Source organism: Ictidomys tridecemlineatus, chromosome 12 (genome assembly GCF_052094955.1).
Source record: "Ictidomys tridecemlineatus isolate mIctTri1 chromosome 12, mIctTri1.hap1, whole genome shotgun sequence".
In the NCBI taxonomy this organism is placed as follows: domain Eukaryota; kingdom Metazoa; phylum Chordata; class Mammalia; order Rodentia; family Sciuridae; genus Ictidomys; species Ictidomys tridecemlineatus.
In genome coordinates this window covers 59,909,648-59,919,103 of record NC_135488.1, presented here as the reverse complement: position 1 = coordinate 59,919,103, position 9,456 = coordinate 59,909,648, and the positions used below count along the sequence as shown (strand labels likewise).

Here is a 9,456-nt window from a genome sequence, read left to right as displayed (position 1 = left end):
GGCCACCTCATTCCCCAGAGAATGCACTCAAAGAACTTCACCCTAGGGCTGGGATTGTGGCTCAGTGGTAGAACATTAGCCTAGCATGTGTAAGGCACAGGGCTTGACCCTCAGCACCCTTAAAAATAAATGAATAAAATACAAGTATTGTGTCCATCTACAACTAAAACAAAAGAAAACTTTTTAACCCCTTTCTGAATCCTTGAAAACTGCAGTAACTTCACTAATCAAATTAACTTCTATGGTTCCAGAACCACTATACTTGCTCAACCTAGATGTCTCTTTCTTCCATCTCCAGGGGTATTAACTATATATGTTAATATAGTAATGTATCACTATTACCTCTTATACTGTGAAACATAATTTATAACCTATTCATAATATTTTAATGAACATGTAGAAGGAACACTGAGAATATATCCCAAATACAGGGGCCTGTGGGAGGGGAGCCATGGGGTGAGCCCATTATGTCCCTCTTGCAGGGTTTAACCTACCAGAACTGAGCCATTTAGTTTCTATTATAACTCTCCTGTCACTTTTTCCACCCAATCAACTCTCTTGTCATTTTCCCCACCCAATCCCACCTTCTCATTGGGAATCTGACCACCCTATTGGCTACCTCATATCTTTAAACTGACAGTTTTGTGACATCATTCCCCCACCAAACCTACTGCCACCTGCTAGAATCTTAGGCTTGCCATGTAGTTGTAAACAAATTTGGATCATTGCAAGTGACCAGTGACCAGTAACCAGTGGCCAGTAAACACTGACCAGTAAACTCCATACTAGGAAACATGCATTCTCTAGCCTCAGCCACCCACACATCCTCTGGGGTGGTCTCCTCATCCTTTGTATTTGCAATTGATGTGACCTCTTCTCTGACCATGTCAGGTATGGAAAGAAACTTTTTAAAGTTTTTCATTAGACTTTTCCCTGCTTTAATTTACTAATGGAGTCAAAAGAGCTTAGAATAATAGGGGAAAGGATGGAACTAGAAATCTGGACACCTAATTTCATTTGGAATTTGACATGTACTAGGTATGGGGCTGGACCATCTTTAACTCTCTCACAAAATCTGTTTCCTGATCTGCTACAGGAGGATAACAGACTGCCCATGCTCTGATCCCTTTGTTTTCTAATATTGACCCTTCAGGGACATGTTTATAGAGAATTAAATAAGTTTTCATGGTTGTGTTTGTTTGAACTGAAAGAGACAAATCCTAGGCAGGGTGGAAACCAAGAGGTTTCCTGGAACAGTTTCACTCCACCAAGATTTCCATTTCAGTATTTCAAATTTAGTGCTGTTCATAAAAGGGACATTCATATATTTGGGAGTTTTCTGTTTAAACTAGGTGAAAAAAGAAAGAGAGAGAGAGAGAGAAGCAGGAGGACAGGGCTGTAAGGAGGCAGATGTTTTGGGAGAAGCAAGTTTCAGGCTGTTTAAGCACAAGGCAACAGGAACTTGGTGGAGGAAGAGTATATAAAAATAAGGGAGAAGAAAATGTCAGAATAAAAGAAATGAAGAGCATGATGTTCTCAAGAAAAAGGAGGTTGGTTGAGATGAATGTGAAAGAAAAAGCAAAGATTTTATTTAAACCAACAGACAGCATAGAGTACAATCTTCCCAGAGGCTGGTTTAGAGATTGTTTAGATTAACGGACTAGCAAGGAAACTAAGACTTGCATTAGGGTGTCACTGGGGTAAGCAGTTTATCAGAAAAGTCACACTTGGCTGTTACAGTTTTTCTATGACCTCTTTGAACACCGATGATGTTGACAGTTTGAACATGAACATTTTAGAAGTATGTTTTAGAAATGACTCTTCATACAAACATGTCATGAAAGTGGTTATAGACAGGGCTGGGGCAAGAGCATTCTTCATGTCCTGCTTTACTCTTATTTTTGAACTTCTTGGAGTTTGAAAAACTGATGTGCATTAACCTGCATCAGAAGAACACATTCCTTTGTGTGACAGGTAGTTTTCCAAGAGTTTACTCTCTAAAATAGAATACCTTTCAAGAGTCATTAATGGTTTTTAAACCTAAAAATCAAAAGAGAGACCTACAGAAGGACAAAAATTCAAGCTCCACATCTCTAATTCCACATTTATCTAAAATAATTTTATAAAGTCTTTTTGGGTTTTCTTTTTTTTTAATATGTATTTTTTTTTAGTCGCAGTTGGACACAATACCTTTATCTTTATGTGGTGCTGAGGCATGAACCCAGTGCCTCATGTGTGCTAGGCGAGCTCTCTAACACTGAGCCCCAGCCCCAGCCCCTCTTTTTGGTTGTTCTATATGGGCTGAGGGTGTAGGTCAGTGGCGGAGTGCATGCTTGGCATGTGGGAAGCCCTGGGTTCACTTCCCAGCACCAGTAACCATCAAAAAAATTAGATTTAAATTTATTATTATATTCTAGTGGTAATGTTTTTTTCAGACTTTAGAGACAACATATTCCTGTTAAACATGATTATAAACTAGATTTTGAAGAACAAAAGTAAATTTTATGCTCATTTTCAAGCATTTTTCCTGATTTTTGACTGAAATGTTTATCAGAAAATGTTTTTATATTAATTGAAATCTCTACTAGTAAAATTCATATCATTTATTTGGTGTGGGTAATATTTAGAGGAAGGTGAACAAGCACAGTGATGAAATAACTTTACACTTCTTGTTTCATTCTATACTTTGGCCAAAATTTCCTTCCTTCCTTCCTTCCTTCCTTCCTTCCTTCCTTCCTTCCTTCCTTCCTTCCTTCCCTCCCTCCCTCCTTCCTTCCTTAATTCCTTCCTTCCCTCCTTCCTTCCTTCCTTCCTTCCTTCCTTCCTTCCTTCCTTCCTTCCTTCCTTTTTCCTTCCCTTCCTTTCTTCCCTCCTTCCTTTCTTTCTTCTTTCCAGTGCTGGGAAATGAATGCAGAAATTGAAATGCAGGGTCTCATTCATGCTAGGCAGGCATGCTACCACAATCTATATCCCCAGCACATTTTGATGAGGTCCTGAGACAGGATCTTGCTAAATTGTCCATGGTGGTTTTGAATTCCTGGGCTCCAACAACCCCATATCCTCAGCCTCCTGAATGCTGGAACCACAGGCCCACCCAACCATTCATAGTGGGCTTTTGCTTTGGTTTTTGCTTTTTGCATGTGGTGGTAAAGTGATTGGTTTGCAGTACCAGGAAATGAACCTAGAGACAGTTTACCACTGAGCTACATCCCCAGAACCCCCCCCCCTTTTTATGGACACAATATCTTCATTTATTCATTTTTATGTAGTGCTGAGGCTTGAACCCAGTGCCTCACATGTACAAGACAAGTGCTCTACCAAGGAACTGCAGCCCCGGCCCTTCTAAAATTTTATTTTGACACAGTGTCTCACTAAATGGCCAAGGCCTTCCTCAAACTTGCAATCCTCCTGCCTCATGCTCCTGAGTAGCTGAGATTAGAGGTTTGTGCCACTGCAGCTGGCTATATAACACTTATTTTGAAATAGGTAGCTACAAACATTGTGGCTACTTATATGTTTACTTTTTCTTAATTTTGCTGCTTATGTTGGCTGATAGTTTCTCTGCCTATGTGTACTGCATAGAAATTCATTTAAAATCACCTTTAATGGTGGGCAGCGTTTTAGTTAACAGTATTCAGGAAAATAGACTAGAAACATTCTCTTTCATAATATTTTATGCATGATAACCAAACTTCATTTGCTAGTAAATTTGCTACATGTCCAAATTTTCATCAGTATCTATGCATTCTTTTTAGTTCTATGCTGTTTTTCATTTTTTCCTTTCTGTCTTTCCAGAACATACTTTATATTCCTTCATATGAACCTTAAGTAATATATGATTTTGATTCATGGATGAATTATCACTGTTAGTATTATGGTAACCACCTTCCAGAGTAGTAACCTGAATCTCATAGAGTTTAAAAAACATTTTTTCTTCCAGAAAGCATTTCTTAAGAAACTTACTCTCAGGTAGTCATTTTGATGTAGCATCAAAAGCCAGGTTTAAGAGGATAAAGAAAGATCCACTAAATATACCATCTGAAGGGTACAAGTAAACTCTAGAAAATGGCAGGTGAGCAGGACACTAAAGATAACAGTGATGATACCAGGACTGTTTTCTATGAAGAGGGAAAAATAAAATTCTATTTCCCTGACTTGTGCTCTTTGTCAAGATTACAAAGTCCGAGCAAGGGAGTCATTTTCTATGACCTGGTACTGATACTGAACAAATCAATCTTACTTCTCTGAGCTTCGGTTACCTCACTTACAAACCTTTAATGTTAAGTTTTCTCAAAGTCCTAAAATGCTTCAGCTCTAGGGCATATTCATAAGTTAATACTATGGCCCACTCAAAGGAAAGAGAGGGCAGAGAGAAGGATGCTTTTAGGGAACAATGAGAGAAGCAGATCACTTGGGTCTACTGTGCCCAGTTGGACAGAAAAGACAGTTGAACAAGAATACCAAACTGCTCCCACACTTGCAGCCATCCTAAATGGTTTGATTTGGGGTATCTCAATGATTTCTGACTGACACAACCTTAGGATGATATTTGTCCTCAGATATCGTAAGAATCTCTCAGTCTCATCACATTTTCACCACCCTCTTTCTTCCTACAGAAAATTTCCAAAATTCTTCTTCACATGGAACTGCACATTCTCTGCAGCTCTCTCTGCCTGTGTGACCAACGCAGCTTCCCTGACAGGAAGTGTCTGCAACTTCTCCAGAGCCTCTGCTCCAGCTGCCACTTCAGCATGGTTACTGCCCTCAACTGTGGCACCTCCTTCCAGACACTCATGGGCAGTGCCTAGCTTTGTCAACATTCTAGCACAGCCATGGTGTCTGGAGTTACTAGCCAGAACCAGATCACCACGGCACCTGCCTCCTATCCAAGTGTTTCTGAGTGGTATATCCCAGGATGTGCTAAAAAGAGCTCATCTTCACTCAGGGACTTTAATCTGATTCTCACTGACCAGGACATAGCAGGTTCTTCCATGACTATGACATCCCAATATGAAAAAACTTCCAAAACCAATGTCATGCTCTCTGTGTGTCCATCAGTATATGCCAGGCTTGTTCAGAAGACACCATCTCAGATTCCAAATCAGGGACATAGCCTCTCACTTCCCTACCAAGAAGGAAGCCAGGTCTACTACTCTGATCAAAACACTCTGGGGACTCTGCTCTCTGGAGAACACGGTTCCTGTCTGCAATCCTATGACTGTGTGCCATATGCAGGAAGTAGTGCCGCTGCCCCTCAACCAGAAATGGTGACAGTGCTGCAGAAGGTTCAGCCCACAAATGCCCTACCATCAGTCTCTAACCCTGGGATCTACTGCTCGGTATTCACTCAACCTATTACAGAAAATATTTTTCAAGGTGAGTACAATCAGCAAGAAGGGGAAGGATTAGATTACCATTTAATTGAGGGTCCAGATTGCAACTGATAGCTGTGGGTCCACAGACCTGTAGTATTTAAGTCCTAAGACTTTATCCACCATCCTTGTTTAGCACTCCACATTTTCAGACTCTCAAAACAAGAATGCAGGACACCATAATGGCCACCAGGATGCATTTAAGAGACCTCCAAGACACTGAAGGAGGCTACTTGTCACAATTTTTGCAGATCAATCCCGCTACACCACAACATTATAAATTTATTTCCCTAATTTTATTTGATCTCTTAGGAAGATACTGTAAAACATCAGAGTGTGACAATATAATTTTTCCTTAATTTACTGCAGGACTTAAACTTTCTATGCAATGATGCTGTCCAAAGCAGGGGTCTAAAAATCTGTCCTTTCACATATTTTTCATGGGCAAGAGCTCACGCTCTCCTAATTCATAGTGTTAAGTGTTCTTACATTCTGGGAAGAGTAGAGAGAATTAAGAGGCCCTATATGAGAATGAGAGATTTCATAAAACAGTTTTTTGTGCATTTCCACACAGAGTAGACAATGCTCTACCAGTGAGCCATGCTGCCATGATGATGTGTCAGCCCAAAACTGTGTCATCAAGTGATCACTTGTAACTAACAGGCACCTCCTAACAGAGACTAGTTTGCAGTCCTTAAAAAGAGCTAATAGAAATGCCTTATCCACAGTCCACAGATTCCCTGATTAGTGCGTTGCTGGGCAGGGGGAGCATCCTACTTACCATCATCCTTGATTCTGTTCTTTGCAGTGATGGAAACTTCCCTAGGGATGGAGGATTCCTTGGAATTGCAATCTCCAAGTCAGACATATTGTCTGCCACAGCCTCCGGAATTCCTGTACATCTGCAAAAACAGAAAAAGCCAAATAATTCAGAAAAATTCACAAACTGAAATTGGGGACATTTCCACAATAACTCCAGTCCAGAGTTTTACTGATTTGTTGGCATTGCCTCCAAATCAAATCCAGGAACAAACAGAAATTAAGAATTTGTGTGAGATTAACACCATGCTCTCAGAACCACTGGATGGCTACCAGATTGCCATGGAGAACCAGGATCCTCCACTACTCCCTTTAGACATCCCTGAAATCCACCAGCTTCTGGCCTCCATTGGTCCTCTGGACCAAGAGGAGAAGCCACATTCTGAAAATATCCTTCTAGAAAGGAATATCCTGAGTCTTGAGGACCAAGGCACACTTGAAAATGGGATTGAATCTAGTAGTGGTTTTGCAGACCTCACTGCACTGGTGGGAGATTTTCACCTTCCTGAGCTTTTCAGTTCCTTGAAAGACTGACCAAACTGAAAGTCCCACAATAACAAAATCCAATGACACCAGAGCCATCATGGTGAATCAGGGGCAGGAAATCACAAGTGCCATAAAGGGTCCTAGTGACCCAGTGAGGAAAAACATAAAGCCTCAGAGTCCCCTGATGGAACTCCTCAGGCCAAAATGCAGCCAAGGGACCTGGAATGTGCATTAGGAGGAGAAGTTGCTCACAGGGATGCAGACAGTAGTAGGGGCCCTGTGCACACAGCCAAGCACTCTATCAGCAAACCTCAGAAAGCTGCATCCAGCAGGAACAGCAAGGCTAAGGGCCATGGGCAGGAAAAGACCAAGAGGACCAGAGAAAACAACTCCAGGAAAGCCAAGGAGAGGAAGCAGCCAGGCAATAAAGTCAAGGCAGAAGAGAAGCCACTGTGCCCAAGATGAAGCAGAAGAGGAACCAACCTGAGCTTTGCCAAGAGACCTTTAAAAAGCCTCGGAGCTGTCTCGGCATGCACATGCTGGAGTCGGTGCAGGTTTTCCACGCACTGGGGAAGAAGAATGATAAGAAAATTGGGCTCTCTTCCTCCTAGGCCCTGGGAAATTCAGGCAGTACCCTAGACCCCCACCCATGGCTGGCAGTTAAGGTCCTGAGAAAACACAAAGTCAAAGCCCAGAACCCAGATATCAGTGCTGAAGGAGAGGGTCCCTCTCCATCCATTTATGAGCCTCCACCACCTGGGAAGGTTAAATTGGTACCTTTGTCTTTTCTGACCCTGGAGAAACCTCCACCTCGACCAGTAATCAATCGAAGGCCACAGTCTCTGGCCTCACAGAGACTTACTGGGTCTTACCCTGCCCAGCCTGGCCCTGCTAGCTCAGCTCAACCCATGGCAGTCAACCAATCCCAACCAGCTACTGCCAACCCATCTTGGTTTCGTCCTGCCAAACCAGCTCAGCCCGTTTTGAACCATGCCAATCAGTTTGTTTTGACTGCTGCTACCCAGCCTAGTGTTTCTCGGTCTGCTTCTTATGGGCCTACACCATACAAAACACCATCTTGCACCTCTCTCCAGTGGTAACCCGTTCCCATGCTTGTGACCAAGCCCCAGTCACAACTGCCCAAGCCTCAAAACCAATATCTACTCCAAGACTTTGCCTTACAACCAATTCCATGGAGGAAACCCAATGTTCCTGGGCAAGTAGTATCAACTCCCATCACCAAACAGCAGAGGCCAGAGCGGGAAGCCATGAAGAAGAAGGCTCAACAAGAGCGTGAGAATGCTGCCAAGTACACTGCTTTGGGGAGAGTGCAGTGTTTCATTGAGAGGGAAAGAGAGATAGAGATTTCTCGCTACTATGGCTACACAATGTAAGAGCTGCTAAGATCAGTGGTGCCACTTAGGGACCAGATAGTTTTCCACATGTATACAGATAGAGAGATACACATTTATTTATTCTCATAAACATTCAATGTTTAATAAAATTAAATAAAAATGTACTATAATTCACTAATACATAATAAAGAGGCCTTCTGGTACCACTGACAATTCGTAAAATTAAAGAGGCCTTTGGCTACTACATGGGTACCAATAATGTGGCATATATATACATAGATAGATAGATAGAACTTCTTTCATTAAGACACTGTTCAAAATGTAATAAAGTTGAGTTAAGAAATGCTATACGATTGATTAATAGGTAAGTCATAAAGAGGCCTTATGGTACCATTTGAATACCAAATAGTTTTCCACATATATATATATATATAGAGAGAGAGAGAGAGAGGTACATAAATACAAAATTATTCACTTATACATTTTTAAGACTTAATATAGTTGAATAAAGAAATGTAATAGAATTGAGAGGTAAGTAAAAAAGAGGCTTCCTTGGGCACCACACAGTTTTGCACGTATATGTAGATACAAATATTTTTAAATATGTAGTTATGTAGGTACAAATTTATTTATTCCAATAAATATTCAAATTTGAATAAATAATTGTAATAGAATTGGTTAACAGATAATAAAGAAGCCTTCTATAACCACTTGGCTGTAAAATATTTTTCCTCATAGAGGTATGAAAACTTATTCACACAGGTATACTTTTAAAACAATAAAATTGAATAAAGAAATGTAATGGAATTGATTAATATATAAGTAATAAAGAGGACTCTTGAGGTTGAATTGCCACTAACTCTGGTATTGTTTGGTAGAGGTAGGATCACAGTCTGCCTGAGAAGAAAGGAACTAAAACTTGGCTAGGATAACAAGGGTAAAGGCTAGGAATTGAGGAAAGAGGAAGGAATATGATCCATTAAAGAGAGAGATGTATGAGCTTACTGGAAGAATCAGGAATAGGCAAAATGGTGGTAGTAAAAAACAAAGTTTGAGGGTAGGTTTAAAAGCATAAAATGTGAAGCAACTTGAAGATGCCAGAAGATGGGTTCATGTTGACCAGAAAAAATGCAAAAATCAAACCAAAAGTTCTCATGGAGAATGGCCCAGGTCTTACGACCTGCCTGAGAGGCTTTTTACAAAATAAGATTCATGGAATATTCCAGCATATTTGGATCACTGAAGATCCCAGCTGGGAAAGGTGAATACAAAACATGGGGAATCTACCAGGGGTGTCCCAAGGATTCACAGTTATCCTGAGGGCAGCTGATAACCTGAGACTTGGCCAAGTGAACTGCAGCAGCATGAGGCCCACCCAGATCATGGCCTGGAATAAATCATCATTTACCCAAAACTCATGCACC

At 41.0% G+C, this 9,456-nt stretch overlaps 1 pseudogene; it reads left to right on the top strand.

The window, feature by feature from the left end:
• Nucleotides 1-794: 794 nt before the first annotated feature.
• LOC101961920 (uncharacterized protein C2orf78-like) lies at nt 795-8,071 on the top strand (annotated as a pseudogene).
• Nucleotides 8,072-9,456: the final 1,385 nt, after the last annotated feature.